Source organism: Mus caroli, unplaced genomic scaffold (genome assembly GCF_978045245.1).
Source record: "Mus caroli unplaced genomic scaffold, Mus_caroli_1 scaffold_22, whole genome shotgun sequence".
Classification (NCBI taxonomy): domain Eukaryota; kingdom Metazoa; phylum Chordata; class Mammalia; order Rodentia; family Muridae; genus Mus; species Mus caroli.
Window position 1 is genome coordinate 17530602 of NW_028227277.1, and position 16972 is coordinate 17547573.

Genomic DNA, 16972 nt, shown 5'->3' on the forward strand with positions numbered 1-16972 from the left:
TTGTATAATTATTAGGGTTTTTTTTGGGGATTTTAGTGTATGTTTAGTGTTTTGTAAACATTTTAGAGAGTTTTTTGGAGGCCTTTATGTTTATATTTTAGGTTTTTACTATTTGTGTGTGTGTGTGTATGTTCTTGAGTATTTTTGTTTTTAATTTTAGGTTTTTTAGTGGTTTAGGGATTTTAGGATTGCTGTCAGTGATGACCCATGAGTTTTATTCCAGCACTTTAGAGACAGAGGTCTTGGATTTCCAAGTTCATGTTCAGGCTAGTCTACAGAGTTAGTTCCAGACAGCAAAGGATACACAGAGAAACCGTGTCTCCAAAAACTAAAAAAAAAAAAAAAAAAAAAAAAAAAAAGAAAGAAAGAAAGAAAGAAAGAAAGAAAGAAAGAAAGAAAGAAAGAAAGAAAGCAAGAAAGCAAGCAAGCTCGGGGGGGAGCGGGGAGGGAAGACATTCAGGGTCATTCTTGGATTCTTGAATGTGTATATATATATTTGGAACTCTAGAGGTTTTTTTTTTTTTTTTTCGGGTTTTCTTGGGATTTTAGAACAACGTTTTGGAAATCTTTGTCTTTAAGGCTTTTAGTATCTGTTTAGTGTTTTTTTTTTTTCTTTGTTTATTAAGAATTTTAGGATTTTTTCTTGATTTTTGGTTCTTATTAGAGTTTAGTTCATGTTTTTAATGTTTTACTGTTTTATGATTTTTTGTGTGTGTCTGTGTGTGTGTGTGTGTTCTTGAATATTTAAAAAATAAAATAAAATTTATTTTGTAGTTTAAGAATTTTATTGTTGCCAGTCTGTGGTGACCCATGCCTTTTATCCAAGCATTTTACAGGCAGAGGTCTTGGATTTCTGAATTCATGGTCAGGCTAGTCTACAATGTGAGTTCCAGGACAGCCAAGGATACAAAGAGAACCCCTGTCTAAAAAACTTAAGAAAAAAAAAACTAAGAGAGGGAGAGAGAGAGAGAGAGAGAGAGAGAGAGAGAGAGAGAGAGAGAGAGAGAGAGAGAGAGAGAGATAAAGTTAGAAAGAAAGAAAGAAAACAATTACAGAAAAGAAAGAAAGAAAAAAGAAAGAGTAGGAAGAAAGATAGAAAGGAAGAAAGGATAGAAGGAAGACTGTAAGTAAAAAACTTATTGTATGGAAATTTTTGCGTTCTTTTTTATTATGTTTTTTATATTATTAGGTTTTTTATTTTTTAAGTGTTCTTACAAGACTGTTGTACAGTTTTTGTTTTTGTTTATGATTGTTGGATTTTAGTGTATGTTTAGTTTTTTAAATATTTTAGAGAGTTTTTTTGGGGGGCCTTTATGGATATATTTTAGGGTTTTACTTGTGTGTGCTCTTGAGCATTTTTCAAAAAAAAAAAAAGTAAGGTTTTATTTTGAGGTTTAAGGATTTTAAGGTTGCCTGACAGTGGTGATCCATATCTTTTATACCAGCCTTTTGAGACAGAGGTCTTGGATTCTTAGTTCATTATCAGGCTAGTCTATATAGTGAATTTCTGGACCTCCAAGGATACATAGAGAAACAGTGTCTCCAAGAACTAAAAAAAAAAAAAAAAAAAAAAAAAAAGGTAATTTTTGGATTCCTCATTATGTATGTATATATATATATACATATATATGTATATGTATATAATATATATATGTATATGTATATATAATACATATACATACTCTCTCACACACACATATTTTATAAGCACATACATATACACAAACATATACACATACACGTACACATACACAAACATACACATACATATACATACATATACATATATTTATGTGTGTGTGTATATATATGTATGTGTATGTGTGTATATATATGTATGTATGTTTGTATATATATATGTGTGTGTGTGTGTGTGTGTGTGTGTGTGTAGGGTGTTTAGAACAGCATTTTAGAGATTTTTGGCATTAAATGTTTTAGAATCTGTTTAGTTTTTATCGTGGGAATTTATTAAGATTTTAGGGCTTTTTCTTGATTTTTGGTTCTTATTACGGGTTAGTTCATTTTTTTAAAGATCTGCTGTTTTACTTCTCTGTGTGTGTCTTTGTGTTCTTGATTTTTTTTTTTTAGTTGTTGTTGTTTTGTGTTTTTGTGTTTTTTGTTTGTTTTGTTTTGTTTTAATTTGTTTTGTTTTAATTTTTAGTCTTAATTTTCAGTTTTAAGAGTTTTAGTGTTTCCAGGCAATGGTGACCGATGCCTTCAATCCTACACTTGGTAGGCAGAAGCAGGCAGATTTCTAAGTTGAAGGCTTGCCTGGTCTACAGAGTGATTTCCATGACTGCCAATGTAAACACAAAGAATTCTAGTCTCCAAAACACACACACACACACACACACACACACACACACACACACACACCCCAAAAAAAAAAAAAAAAAAAAAAAACAAGAAAGAGAGAAAGAAAGAGTGAAAGAAAGAAAGAAAGTGAAAGTGTGTTTAGTTCATTTTTCAATATTTTACTGTTTTATTGATTTTGTGTGTATGTTTCTTTGCACTTAAGTATTTTTTTCTTTTAATTTTTAGGGTTATATTTTTGGGGGTTTAAAAATTTTAGTGTTGCCACTGCATTGTTCTCCATGCCTTCAATCACACACTTGGTTAGGAACAGGCAGGTGGATTTCTGAGTTCAAGGCCAGATGGGTCTAAAGACTGATTTCCATGACTTCAAGGGTATACACAGAGAAACCCAGCCTCACACAAAGAAAACAAACAAACAAACAAGAAAGAGAGAAGGAAAGAAAGAAAGAAAGAATGAATGAATGAAAGAAAGAAAAAAAAGGAAGAAAGAAAGAAAGAAACTTACAAACAAATAAATAAAAAAACAGAAAAAAGAAAGAAATTTATACATAAATGTATTTTATCGACATTATTTGCTTTATTTTTTTTAGAATAGGGATTTTTAAAAAATGGTTTTTATTGTTTTTAGAAGAGTGTTTTAGAATATTGGTTTTCCTGTATTTTTTTGTTTTTTGTCTTTTAGATTTTTCAGGGATTTAGTGTATGTTTAGAAATTTTTAAAGCTTTTTAGTCTGTTTTTTTTTCTTTTTTTTTTTTTTTTTGATTTAGGGTTATATTTTATGGTTTTACTATTTTTGTCTGTATGTGTCTGTGTGTGAATGTTTTTTAATAGATTTAAAAAAAATTAAGGTTTTATTTTTGGGTTTGAGAATTTTAGGGTTGCCAGTCAGGGGTGATCCACACGTTTTTTCTCAACTTTTTAGTGAAAGAGGTCTTGGATTTCTGAGTTCATGGTCAGTCAGGTCTGCAAAGTGCATTCCAGGACAGCCAATGATACATAGAGAAACCCTTTCTAAAAAAACTAAAAAAACAAAACAAAACAAAAAGCAAAAAAAAAAAAGGAAGGTCAGAGCGAGAAAGAAGTTAAAAAGAAAGTAACAGTGACAGAAAAGAAAGGAAGAAACAAAGAGAGAGAGAGAGAAAAGAAAGAAAGGAAGTAAGGAAGAAAAAGAGAAAGGAAGGAAGGAAGGAGGAAGGAAGGAAAAAGAAAGAAAAGAAAGAACGAAAGAGAGAGAAAGAATGAAAGAAAGAAAGAGAGGAAGAAAGAAAGTAAGTAAGAAACAAAGAAACAAAGAAACAAAGAAAAAAAGAAAGAAATTTTAAAATTACAGTATTTTATCGACAGTTTTGACTTCTTTTTATTTATTTATTTTTTTTAGAATAGTAGGGATTTTTTAAAATGTTTCTTAGTTTTTTTAGAAGAGTGTTTTAGAGTTTTTTTGTTGTTTTGTTTGTTTTGTTTTGTTCTGTTTATTTGTTTTTGTCTTTTTAGGTTTTCAGGGTTTTAGTGTATGTCTAGGATTTTTTTGTTTTCTTTTTTTTTATTAGGTATTTTCCTCATTTACATTTCCAATGCTAACCCAAAAGTCCCCTATTCGCTACCCCCCACTCACCTACCCCCCACTTCCAATTCATGGCCCTGGCTTTCCCCTGTACTGGGGCAAATAAAGTTTGCAAGAACAATGGGGCTCTCTTTCCAGTGATGGCCAACTAGGCCATCTTTTGATACATATGCAGCTAGAGTAAGAGCTCCGGGGAACTAGTTAGTTCATAATGTTGTTCCACCTATAGGGTTGCAGATAACTTTAGCTCCTTTCCTATTTTCTCTAGCTCCTCCATTTGGGGCTCTGTGATCCATCCAATAGCTGACTGTGAGCATCCACTTCTGTGTTTGCTAGGCCCCAGTGTAGTCTCACTAGAGACAGCTATATCAAGGTCCTGTCAGCAAAATCTTGCTAGTGTGTGCAATGGTGTCAGCATTTGGAGGCTGAGTATGGGATGGATCCCTGGATATGGCAGTCACTAAATGGTCCATCCTTTTGTCTCAGCTCCATACTTTGTCTCTGTAACTCCTTCCATGGATGTTTTGTTCCCAATTCTAAGAAGGGGCAAAGTATCCACAATTTGGTCTTCGTTCTTCTTGAGTTTCATGTGTTCTGCAAATTGTATCTTATATCTATGGTATTCTAAGTTTCTGGGCTAATATCCACTTATCAGTGAGAAAATATCATTTGAGTTCTTTTGTGATTGGGTTACCTCACTCAGGATAATTTCCTCCAGGTCCAACCTTTTGCCTAGGAATTTCATAAATTCATTCATTTTAATAGCTGTGTAGTACTCCATTGTGTAAATGTATCACATTTTTGGTATCCATTCCTCTATTTAGCAGCATCTGGGTTCGTTCCAGGTTCTGGCTATTATAAATAAGGCTGCTATAAACATAGTGGAGCATATTTCTTTCTTACTAGTTGGAACACCTTCTGGATATATGCCCAGGAGAGGTATTGCAGTATCCTCTGGTAGTACCATGTCCAATTTTCTAAAAACCGCCAGACTGATTTCCAGAGTGATTGTACAAGCTTGCAATTCCAAAACAATGGAGGAGTGTTCCTCTTTCTCCACATCCTTGCCAGCATCTGCTGTCACCTGAATTTTTTATCTCAGCCATTTTGACTGGTGTGAGATGGACTGTCAGGGTTGTTCTGATTTGCTTTTCCCTGATCATTAAGGATGCTGAACATTTTTTCAGGTGCTTCTCAGCCATTCGGTATTCCTCAGGTGAGAATTCTTTGTTTAGCTCTGATCCCCATTTTTTAATGAGCTTATTTGACTTTAGTGTTGTGAAAAAATTGCCCAACTGCAGTTTCTTGCCAGGAATCAACTATTCACAAACTGATTGTATGCGGGTCTAATCTATGCATAAAGACAAACATAGCTAGATAACTCTGTCTAAGTTTTGTATGAAGTATTAGCACAATTATAGGATGATTACTCTTGTAATAATCTTAATTAACAATATATGGGTGAGTAGAAAATCTTAAATTTGCAATCAAACTGCAAGCTGCAGTCAATGGAACACTGGCAGTTTTAACCATAATTTTCAAGTCTCTTTTGCAAAGTTAGGATAATATCTACAAACTTGGGAAAACAAAACCCACGTTTAAAACAATTTATCATCTTTAAAATCAATAATATTAGAAGCATTACTATCATATTACTAAGTTTGGCTGCCAATTAATACCTATGAATATATGTAAGCTTTACTGCTTTAATAAAGAGCCATTGCTTTAAACCTTATCTTAAATTTTAGTTTTTAGAATAGAAACCACATTCATTAATATTTAAACTAGAAATATCTTTAGAGACCCTGTCTCTTGGCCTTCCTTATGTCACATGTTAGAAGAACTCTAAAGTTGAGTTATGAAATTTAAGACTATCTTTAGCAATGTAACAATTATTAATCTTAACCAACAACTTTTAAGCTGATTGTGAAAACACACAGAACACATTTCCAATAAAAAAGCACCAAATGAAGCAGTTATATTTAGACCAATCAGAGAATATTGATTTTTGTAGCTACAATCATAGAATAAAGAGCACTTTATAATTTGTCAAATTCATTAATCACGAACCATTTATCAGCTTTTTTACCCTGAAACTAAGAGATTGTAGACTCGCCCTTTTTTCCTAAAACGAACAGTTTTCCAGCAGGGACCCTCCTGCCATATGACTAATTCCTGGTTGAGGCACGTGGCAGCTCTTGGCTTTGCAGATAAAATTTTTTATACCATTATTATTATCCAACATAAAATATAGAACTTTCATTCATACAGACTGGACACAAACATACATGAATTGAACCTTAGAACAGATTGGTGCACCAGACATTAGACAACACACAAAAGGGGCCAGAGTACTTTTGTTATAAGGCCCAGAGAGAACAAATCATGGCACTCCTGAAATTAACTGTGCTTTTTAGGACATTTTCCTCCCTCCTCATGATGCAGTTTTTTTATTTTTTATTCATTTATTTATTTTTTTGACTGTGGCTTATTCACCTGAACATTAATTCCATTTTTAATAAATCCTTTCTTTTCTAATGCCAAAAAATTTAGCTTCTGGGAGCTATGTCTAATTGCCTAACAGTTCCTAGTCCCTGATAAACTTCACTGCTGAAACTAAGTAAATTAGCATTTGGGTTAATGCTGTTTCAACTTAGCCCATACCGACCTTCTCCGGTATAAATTTCCTTTAATTATTTTCTTCTTTTATGGATATCCAAACCAGCAGTGCTTCTTCCAAATGTCCTCTGCCGTTTCTCAGTCCTGTGTTGGTTTGCCAAATGTTGTCTCCACCCACATGACCATATGTGTGGGTTCTAGGCTGGAAACGCACCTTAAAAACCTGGAAGAGAAGAAGGGCTAGAGAGTATGAGATAAAAATGGACCTAAGACAGTCATCCTGATGAAAGCTCAATTTTACTATTCTGCACGCAGTTATGGAGCAGGGGAAGTGGGCCCAATTCCTGCCAAATAATAATCTTGGGGTCCAGTAGCAGGGTGACCACGTGACGGCTTTGGAAGAGCAAATCAGCAAGCTCCAGCAGTGGGCTAGGCAGAATAATTGAGCAGCACACTCCACCACTGAGCATGCAGGTTTCAGGCTTGGGGACGGGAGACTACAGTTGTTGTTTTGTACTTGATTTTTTTCTAAAAAAACATTAAAGGTTTTATATTTGTGATTTGATCATTTGGGTTTGCCAGGCAAAGTTGGTCCAAGACTTTAATCCCAGCAATTCTGAGACAAAGGTAGGTGTTTTTTTTTTTTTTTTTTTTTTTTTTTTTTTTTTTTTTTTTTTTTTTTTAGAGTTCAGCAAGGTCTCCACAGGTCTCCACAGGGAGGTAGAAGACAGCCACTGATACACAGAGAAACGCAGTCTCCAAAACTCAAAGACAGAGAGACAGAGAGAGACAGAGAGAGACAGAGAGAGATAGAGAGAGAGAGGTGAGAGAGAGGAAAGGAGGGAGGGAGGGACAAAGAGAGTGAGAGAGAGAGAGAGAGAAAGAGAGAGAGAGAGAGAGAGAGAGAGAGAGAGAGAGAGAGAGAGAGAGAGAGAGAGAAATAAACAAAAAAACAAAAAATGAAAGAAGAAAGAAAGTAAGGAGGGAGGAAGGGAGGGAGGAAATGAGGTAGGGATGTAGGGAGGGAGAGAGGGAAGGAAGAAAGAAAGAAAGAAAGAAAGAAAGAAAGAAAGAAAGAAAGAAAGAAAGAAAGAAAGAAAAGAAAAAAAGGAAGGAAGGGAAAAAGAGAAAGAGACAGATAAAAACATAGTTAAAAAGACACAATTCATAAAATATGCAAAATTAATTAAAAATTAATGAACAAACAAACAAACAAATGTTTTAGGGATTTTTTGTCTTCATGTGTATTCTTTTTAGATTTCTATGTTATTTTAAAAAAAATTGTTGGGTTCTTAGAAAAGCGATTTAGAGTTGTTTTTTTTTTCAGGCTTCTATTGTATTTTTAATTTTTTTTCTTTTTATTGAGTTTAGTGTATTTAAATGTTTGAGTTTTAATTTAAGCTTTAATTGACTTCAGCCTTTTCCAGGGTGATCAGATGAAATGCATGGGATTATTTCAAAATATTTATATCTGTTGAGAAATTGAGAGAAAGTAATAAAAAAGGAACAAATAAACAAAAAAAGAAAAAAAAAAGACAGAGAGAGTGAGAGAGTGTGATAGGAAGGAAGGAAGGAAGGAAAAAATGAAGTGAGGAAGGAAGGGAGAGTGAGGAAAAGATAGAAAAATAGGAAAAAACAAATAAAGACAAGAAATAAAGAAAGAGGGAGACAGAGAGATAAAGTAAGGAAGGAAGAAGTAAAGGGAAACAAAGAAAGAAAGAAAGAAAGAAAGAAAGAAAGAAAGAAAGAAAGAAAGAAAGAAAGAAAGAAAGAAAGAAAAAACAAAGAAAGGAAGGAAGATAGAAAAAAGGAAGAAAGATAGAAAGACAGAATGTATAAAATAAATAATTATAAATAAATAAATAAATGAATGAATAAATAAATGAATAAATAATAAATAAATAAATAAATAAATAAATAAATAAATAAATAAATATTTCGGGTTCTTGTGTATTCTTTTCTGATTTCTAGGGTATTTCAAAGTTTTGTAGAGTCTTTAGTGATTTAGACTTTCTTGGATTTCAAGCTTGTAGTGTACTTGTATTGTTTTTTATTATTATTTTTTAATGTTGTTAGTGCATTTTAGTGTTTCAGTTTAAATGAATACTTTAACTTTTTTACCATTTTAGTATATTTATTATGGTTTTGTTGTTGTTCTAATTCTTGTTGTAATTATTGTTGTTTCTTTTTTTCCAAAAATATTAGGGTTTTATAATTGTGTTTTCATTGTTTTGGTTTTGCCAGTCAGTGTTGACCATGCCTTTAATTCCAGCTCTTGAGAGGCAGATGTAAGTGATTTTTTTTTTTTTATTTAGAGTTCAGCATGATATCTACAGGAATCTGGAGGACAGTAAGAGATACACAGAAAATCCCAATCTAAAAAACTAAAAAATAAATAAATAAATAAATAATTAAACAGAGGAAGGGAGAGAAAGGAGAGAGACAGAGAGAGAGAGAAAGTAATACACACACACACACACACACACACACAGAGAAACAAAAAAAACAAGGAATGAAAAAGAAAAAAGAAAGAGAGGGAGAGAGAAAGGAAGGCAGGATGGTAGGAAGGAAGGAAGGAAAGAATGAAGGAACGAAGGAAGGAACAAAGGAAGGAAGAAAGGATGGAAGAGAGAGAGAAAGAAAGAAAGAAAGAAAAAAGAAAGAGAGAAAGAGAGAGAGAGAGGAAGGGATAAAGATAGTAAGATTCAGAAATAGAAACTTAGGGAGAAAGAGATAATTTAAAAAATATACAAAATTTATTTAAAATAAATAAATGAATGAATGAATAAACAAACAAACAAACAAATAAATAAACAAATAAATAAGTAAATAAATAAGCAAGCAATCATTTTAGGGATATTTCGGCTTCATGTGTATTCATTTTAGATTCTTATGGTATTTTAAAAGAATTTGTAGAATTTTTAGAAAAGTGATTTATAGTTTCTTCATTTTCAAGCTTCTATTGCATTTTTAGTGTTTTCTATATTTTTTTAAAAAATGATTTTATTGTATTTAAGTGTTTGATGTTTAATTTAAGCTTTAATTGACTTCAGTCTTATCCTGGTGATCAGATAGGATGCATGCGATCATTTAGTTATATTTATATCTGTTGAGAGATTTAGAGAAAGTAATACAGAAAGAAACAAAGAAATAAAGAAATGAATGAAAGAGGAATAGAGTGAGAGGGAGTGAGAGGAAGGAAGGAAAGAAGGAAGGAAGGAAGGATTGGAGCAATGATGAAGGAAGAAAGAAAGAAGGAAGGAATGAGAGGAGAGTGAGAAAATGATAGAAAGAAAGAAAAAACAAAGACAAAATATAAAGAGAGACAGAGAGATAAATTTAGGATGGAAGGAGGAAAGGGAAACAAAGAAATAAAGAAAGAAAGATAGAGAGAAAAAGAAAGAAAGAAAGAAAGAAAGAAAGAAAGAAAGAAAGAAAGAAAGAGGAAAGAAAGGATGGAAGAAAGATTGAAAGAAAAGAAGATAGAAAGAAAGAATGTATAAAATAAATAAGCAATTATAAATAAATAAATAATTAAATAGATAGATAAATAAATATATAAATAAATGAATAAATAAATAAATAAATATTTTAGGCATATTTCGGATTCTTGTGTACTCTTTTCTGATTTCTAGAGTATTTCAAAATCTTGTAGAGTCTTTAGTGATTTAGAGTTTCTTGGATTTCAAGCTTGCAGTGTACTTTTATTGTTTTTCATTATTATTTTTTAATTATGTTAGTGTATTTTAGTGTTTCAGTTTTAATGCATACTTTAATTAACTTTTTTTTTTTACCATTTTAGTATATTTATTATAGTTTTGTTGTTCTAATTCTTGTTTTAATTTTTTTTGTTTCTTTTTTTCCAAAAATATTAGGGTTTTATATTTGTGTTTTTAATGTTTTGGTTTTGCCAGTCAGTGTTGACCATGCCTTTAATTCCAGCTATTGAGAAAGATGTAAGTGATTTTTTTTTTTTTATTTATTTAGAGTTCAGCATGATCTCTACAGGAATCTGGAGGACACTAAGAGATACACAGAAAATCCCAATCTAAAAACTCAAAAAAAAAATAAATAAATAAACAGAGGAAGTGAGAGAGAGGAGAGATTTTTTAGTTGGCAGCTAGCTTGGTCTTCAGAATAAATTCCAGAACAGTGAGGGATACACAGAGAAACCCACTCTCCAAGAAATTACAAATAGATCAATGAAAGAAACAGAGGAAGAGAGAGAGAGAGAAAGAGAGAGACAGAGACAGACAGAGAGAGAGACAGACAGACAGACAGAGAGACAGACAGAAAGACAAACAAACTTACAGACAGACAGATAGATACAGAGACAGAGAGAGAGAGAGAGAGAGAGAGAGAGAGAGAGAGAGAGAGAGAGAGAGAGAGAGAAATAAAGGGGGAGAGGAAGGAAGAATGAAAAAGAGAGCGAGAGCGAGGAAGAGAGAGAAGGAGGGATGAAGGGGTGAGGGATGAAGGAAGGATCAAAGGAAATAAGGAATGAAGGAAAGAATAAAGAAAAAAGGAAGAAAAAAGAATTGTGATACAGGGTCATTTTTGGTCTCATGTGCACTTTTTTTTTTATTTTTAGATGTTTTATTTAAGATTTTGAAGTGTTTTTAAAGGATGTTTCAGAGAATTTTTTTGTTTTCAGAATTTTAGTGTATTTTTCATATATTTTTTTTTAATTTTTAGTGTTTTGTAATTTTCAGGTTTCATTTAGACTTCAAGGATTTATTCATTTTAATATTTCATTGTTTTCTTTATGTTCTTTTTTGTGGGTGTATTCTTGAATATTTATTTAAAAATTGAGGGTTTTTATTTTAGTGGTGCATAATTTTAGAGTTGGTAGGCAATGGCTGCCCCTTTCATAAAAATGCTAGCCCTAAGGTGAACTGGTAGTGAATCTTTTATTTGGAGGCTATCCTGATCTTGAGATTGATCTCCCAGAAAGCCAGGGATAAACAGAGAAACACAGTTTATAAAAATTAAAAAAATATAGAAAATAAAAGGGAGAGAGAGAGAGACAGAGACAGAGACAGAGAGAAATAGAGACAGAGATACAGAGACAGAGACAGAGACAGAGTGAAAAGATAAATAGATAAATACATAGAGAGAGAGAGAGAGAGAAGGAAAAGGAAAAAAAAGGGAAGGACGGAAGGAAGGAAGGAAGGAAGGAAGGAAGGAAGGAAGGAAGGAAGGAAGGAAGAAAAAGAAAGAAAGAAAGAAAGAAAGAAAGAAAGAAAGAAAGAAAAAAGAAAGAAAGAAAGAAAGAAAGAAAGAAAGAAAGAAAGAAAGAAAGAAAGATAAAGAAAGGATAGTTCTTTAAGTTCTTTAACTTCATTTGATTTCCCGGATTTTTAGAAGAGTGCTTTTGAGGGTTTTTTGTTTTCAGATGTCCAGTGTCTTTTTTTGTTGTTGTTGTTGTTTTTTTTTTTTTTTTTTTAGTTTTTTAAACAATTTTACTGTGTTTTAAGATTTGGGGGTATTATTTTCCCTTCAGCAATTTATTTTTTATTTATTATTTTTTTTATTTTAATTCACATTGGGATTGTGTGTGTGTATGTGTGTTATTGAATATTTATTTAAAATTTGTGGGATTTAACTTTGGTTTTTCATGGTTTTAACCTTGCCAGGCAATGAGGGTCATTGTCTATAAAACCTAGCCCTAGGGATGAACAACTAAGGAATTTTTAAGATGGAGGCTAGTTTATTGCATGGAGTGACACCCAGGATGGCAAGGAAAGACAGAGAAAGTCATTTTCCAAAATTCAAAAAGAAAGAAAAAGAGAAAGGGGGGGGGGGGCGGAAGGAAGGAAGGAAGGAAGAAGAAGGAAAGAAAGAAGGTAGGAAGAAAGGAAGAAATTAAGAAAGGAAGATAGCAAGAAAGCAAGAAAGGAAGAAAGGAAGAAAAGAAGAAAGAAAGAGAGAGATAGAAAGAAAGAAAAATCGAATAAATAAATAAATAAATACATAAACACATAAATACATAAACAAATAAACAAATAAACAAATAACTTTTTGGACATTTTGGACATTTTTGTCTAAGTGTGTTTTTTTTGGTTTTGTTTAAAACCAAATTTCTATATGTTTGCTGAACATCGAAATAGAAGACATCCTTGATCATTTATGTTTGAAGACCCATGTGAAGTATCCTTAATGATTAGGTAAGTTTAGGTGTAATTTATCTGAAGGCCAAACCAAATGAAATGATGTTTTGATGCTTTTATGAGAATACAAAAATCCATGTCTCAAACAAAAATTTATAGATTTTGTCAGTTGCATTTAATGTGTTAGTGTTATGAACTATAACATGGCAAAGGAATACCTTTGGTGGGCTTATGCAAGTGTTGCCCTTGAGAAATTACACCATGCAACAGACCTACTATGAAGGGATTTATTGGGAGACGGTAGAGGAGTGAGGAACTGGGAGAGGTACAAAGGCATACAGACAAAAGCAAAATCATTAGGTCAGAAAAAAGTGGAGCAGAGAATAGATAGATGGGAAGCTGGGAACAAAGAGAGAGCCAGAGAGCTACAGAAACAAGAAAAATGGGCATAGAGAGGCTGGGCCTGGAACAGAGAGAGGGGGCTAATCAGTTCTTTTATTCTGTCCCACAGTTAGTAGTTTAGTTTGTTTCAAGAAAGAAATATAATTTCTTTCAATGAATTTTGTAAGTAATCAGAAAATATTTTCATCTCTCAGAGCTGGTGGTGTTAATTTTATAGTTTTTATAAGTTTTTTTTGTTGTTGTTTTTGTTGTTGTTTTGTTTTGATTTTTTGTTGTGTTTTTTTTTTTGGTGGGACTAATTTCTTAAGAACAATATAAGCCAGGTATGTTGTCACATACCTGTAATAACACCTACATGCAATGGTGAGATCACTTTGGCCCTAAATATTCTAGACCTCCCTGGACAATACACAACATACTAAGTGCCTATCTCAAAAATGAAATAAATCAATCCAATTTATCTTCTATATTTGTATCTTGTACCTTTGGAAACTAATAAGATAATGAATCAAAAACAAATTTCAATTATCTGTATGATTAAAAACAATAAGAAATGTTAAGAAGTTTAAAAAAAAAAAACACGGCAGTGATGGGGAGGGAGGAGCCTGGGTGGGAAAGTGGACAAGAAGGTGAAGAAAGGAATGATCAGGTATTGGGGTGTTGAACAGGACTGAAGCACTGAGGACAAGCACAAAGAATGGAAACAGGCAACTTTGTCAGATAGGAGGTGAAAAAACCCTCTAGAATATATCAGAGACCTGGGAGGTGAGAGACCTTAAGGACATGGAGGAGGGATCTAAGAGGAAATGCCCTACAAGGGGGAGAGGGAACTTGTAGAGTCCTCCTCCAGTGGAGGTACAGGACATCAAGTTGAGAGATGGGATTATCATCCCAAAGTTAAAAGTTCTAACACAGAATTGTTTCTGTCTGAAAGAACTGTAGGGGAAAAAAATGGAGAAAAGCCTAAAGAAAAGGAGATCCAGTGAATGGACCAAATTGAAATCCAGCTCAAGGAGAGGCATCAAGGCCTGACACTATTACTTATGCTATCATATGCTCACAAAAAATGAGCTTATCATGACTGCCCTCTGAAAGACCAAACCAACAGGCGAAAGAGTCAGATGCTGAAATTTATATGCAACCAATGGACAGAAGCTGGGAACACCTGTGGATGAATTGGGGAAAAAAGCTGGAAGAATCTGAGGAAGAGGGCTACCCAGTAGTAGGACCGACCAACAGTCTCAGATTTCCCAGGATCACTCAGACACTGAGCCAGCACCTAGGCATCATACACCAGCTGATATGAAGCCCACAATAAATATACAGCATAAGACTGCCGGGTCTGGACTCAGTCAGATAAGGTACATCCAATCCTCAAGGGAAAGGAGGCCCCAGGGAGAAGGGAGGTCTGGTGAGGTAGAGGCTGGATGGTGGGGACATACTCTTGGAGATGGGGTGTGGGGGCTTGGGGGCATGGGGGTATGGGGGCATATGGGAAGGGGGTATGGGATTTGTAACAGTCAGAGGGTGGACTAGGGGGGCGATAAAGTCTGGACTTAGAAGAAAGATTAAAAATAAATTATAAATAACTCACTACAATAGTGTGGGGAAGTTTGGTCCAACGGGCTATTTTCAATTCACATATTCTTTTAGATTTTATTTGGAAGTTAATATAAATATGCTCTTATAATTAAACAAGAAAATGATTAGAGATGTTAAAAAATAAAGGAGTTGTATTTTGACTCTAAAGGTATACCTCCTAGTTAACTTTGTAATCACATCATTGAGATTTAACTTCCTTCAGAGAAGCATCAGAATAACAAGGATGAAAGAACCTTTCAAACTCTGTTTTATAGGAGACAAAAAAGTTAGCAATTTTTTTTAATTTGGTTACAAATGTACAAGCAAGTGAAAAATGTGCATGCTTCATTAGTTTGAAGATTGGAAATTAGAAAAGTACTTCAGAGTATTCTCCATGATGTCTCTTTTAAACACAGACATTTTTTCTCCATTCACCATCTGTATCAAAAAGCATATCTGAGTTGTTGGTCCCCAAGTTCATCAAACCCTAAAACAGAAAAGAACTTCATTAAATAAACTCCCAAGAATACAAATATGAAAGATTCTGTGAAAATGATTTATAGGGTAAGGGTTAGGTAGGGTTGGGATTAGGGTTAGTGTTAGGGTTAGGATTAGGATTAGGGTTACTTTCAATGCTTGTTTTTCTTTTTGATAATTGTTCTACAAAGGTAAAAGGAAAACATTACTATAACAATTCTGTTTATTTTTGGTGTTACTGCCATGCAGCATGAATGCTAAGCTAACAATCAAGCAGTTATGTATCTCCAATAATAAAATATATACATGAGCAAAAATAATTCCATATGAAACATAAAAGGAATAATCTTCCAACTGACTTAAATTTTTGACAACGATTATGTCTAAATATACTTATATTTTTAAAATAACATGAAATAAAATTATGCTACCAATTGTGGGGTAAGAAAACTTTTTTTTTTAATGAAAAAGAATTTTCCATAATGCACAGAATGACCTTAGCCTCCCAAATACTTATATTTATAGGCATGCACCATGCAAACATGAACTTGGAAATATCCTAGTCTGGGAAGCTTAACTCTAGCTAGCGTTAATGCTTTTACCATATAATGTCATCATTTTGCTAAATAGCATAAGCAATCCAAGGAGGTAGTTCACTACATCATCTCCGTATCTACCTCCCCCCCCCCACACACACACATGTGTATGTGCCATGTCTTCTACCTTCTCTTCCATTCTTAAGGATGACATATACTTGTTTTTTACTAACTCCAAGGTTTTCCTTTGTCTCAACTATTGTCAAAAGTTACAGCAATTGTAATTTTGATTTTACATTTATGACTCTAGCTGGCCGTCAATGTAATGCCTATAGAACTAAGTTTTATAAAGTTTGATTTAGAATGATCACAAGGTCATGAATACTCATGATCAATAAAGATACACTGCCTCAAAATAAAGTATAAAAATATGTCTGAGGACAAATTTTAGTTGCTGATTGGTTTTCTCTAGGTTCCAATCTCAAGTAACACAGGGAAGTAGTAACATAAAGTTCTCTTTGTATTCTTTATGTTGGCACACAACCATGGTAATTTTCATTTAAAAAAAAATATTAAGACAATCTTTTACACCTTTTCTCCTTGGGCTACTACATACCTATTTTGTCCTTTATTCACTGTGATCAGTTTTGTACCTCACATTTCCACTCAAATCATCTTTATTAAGTAAATTGACCTCCAATTTGTTAAGTTTACCTTTAAAAAAAAATACACCTGCATACATATGGAGACAAAGGGTTAATATTGGGTGTCTTCTTCGGTTGCACGCTACTCTTTCGGAGACAGAATCTCACTGAACCTAGAATTCATCCATTATGCTAAACCTGGTTTCTACGAAGATCTGGGAATCTTCTTATCTCTGAATTAAATCTGAGTTTGGTCTTTGTAAAATGCTCACCAATACACCAACTTTTTGTTGTTGTTGTTGATGTGTTGGTGGTGGCTTTTTTTAGTTTTGCTAGTTTGTTGTTTTTGGTGATGGTGGTGGTGGTGGTGGTGGTGGTGGTGGTGGTGGTGGTGGTGTGTGCATGCATGCTGATCAGCGAATATAAGCTTGGGTCTCCATGCCTACACAGGAGAAAAATTACCAACTAAACCATCTTCCAGCCCTGAAAATCAATCTTATTTTGCCCATTTGCAGAATATGACACAGTTAGTGATCTTTTCTTCTTCAAAATTTTCCTTCACTCATGGTAGTTTTCTTTCTACCAATTGTTCTCTTCCATTAATGGCTCCCACTCACCAGCTGCCTCATGCAGATTTACAAATATTGAAGTACTCAGAGGGGCTGTCTTTAGACTCCTCATTTACATGGATGATCACTCATCCTTGAAATTTCATCCCGAGGTCA